Source organism: Oryzias melastigma, linkage group LG10, assembly GCF_002922805.2.
Source record: "Oryzias melastigma strain HK-1 linkage group LG10, ASM292280v2, whole genome shotgun sequence".
NCBI lineage: Eukaryota > Metazoa > Chordata > Actinopteri > Beloniformes > Adrianichthyidae > Oryzias > Oryzias melastigma.
The window spans coordinates 21537915-21539452 of record NC_050521.1 but is presented as its reverse complement, the minus strand read 5'-3'; positions in this window follow the sequence as shown (position 1 = coordinate 21539452).

The following is a 1538-nucleotide window of genomic DNA, read 5'->3' as shown; positions in this document are numbered from 1 at the left end:
TTGTGCGAAAAATAAAATAAAATACAACAAAAGTTTGTACTTGCTGGTTTGGATTTTGATTTACTGTCATTTTTTAAGTGTTAGCACGATCAGCGTAATTCTAGTAGATTGTGAAGGAGAAAAGCGGCTCGTAAGATAAAGAAAAATGACAGAATCTGGACAAAAACTGGGTGTAAATCAGGTGCATGGTGGTCACTACAGTGGAGAGCAACTAAAAATCTTTTCTTTTGATTGTATTGGTTTCTGAGAAGGATAAAAACATTTGTGAAAAAAATCTTGACCAAGACTTTCATAATTTACGTATCAGAGGGTTCATTTTAACTGAAAATTAATATTTTAAATCAGAAAAATTTGGATTTTTTTTTTAACCACCAAAGCGTGGCTTTTATTGTTCATTTTAGTGAGTGTGGAAAAAACACAAACTTAGAGAAAGACAACAAAGATCTGGACCAAAAGAGAGATTAAAGGAAAATAAAACACTTTTAAAGGATTTTAAAAATAATTCACTCCAATTTGGCGAGCCAGATAGTTTAATAGGTTAGTTTCCGTTGGACTAGAGTGTGTCAAAGAGTAACGTACGACAACATCATCCTACGATCGTAATGGTCAATGATTTTAATATTCAACGATATTAATAATCAACGATAATAATTGTCGATCATTTTAAAAATCAACAAATAAAAAAGTTGAGGATTTTAACAGTCGGTGATATTAATAGTCATTTATTAGCGGCTATTCATGTAATTAGTCGACATTTTATTAGTTAAAAATTTTAATCATCAACTATTAAAATAATTACCTTTATTGATAGTCGACAGTTTTAATAGCCAACAATTTTAATCATCAACTATTAAAATCGTCAACGTTTGTATTCGTCAACAATTTTAATAATAATTGGTTTTTAATAGTTGATTTTTTTAATAAATGCCGATTTTAATACTCAGTTATTTTAATAGTCGACAATTGTAATCGTTGACTTTAATAAAAGTTGACGATTTTAACAGTCGACGATTTTAGTCATAAACTATTAAAATTGTCAACATTTGTAATTGTCGACAATTTTAATAATCAACGGTTTTAATAATCATTGGTTTTAATAGTTGATTTTAATAAATGCCTATTTTAATAGTCAATTATTTTAAAAGTCGACAAGTTTAATCGTTGACGTTAATAAAAGTTGACGCTTTTAATAGTTGACGTTTTTAATAGTCTGCGATTTTAATTGTTGACGTTAATAAAAGTTGACGCTTTTAATAGTTGACGTTTTTAATAGTCGGCGATTTAATTGTTGACGTTAATAAAAGTTGATGTTTTTAATAGTTGACGATTTTAATCGTTGACGTTAATAAAAGTTGACGCTTTTAATAGTTGACGTTTTTAATAGTCGGCGATTTAATTGTTGACGTTAATAAAAGTTGACATTTTTAATAGTTGGTGATTTAATTGTTGACGTTAATAAAAGTTGACGCTTTTAATAGTCGGCGATTTAATTGTTGACGTTAATAAAAGTTGACGTTTTTAATAGTCGCGATTTAATT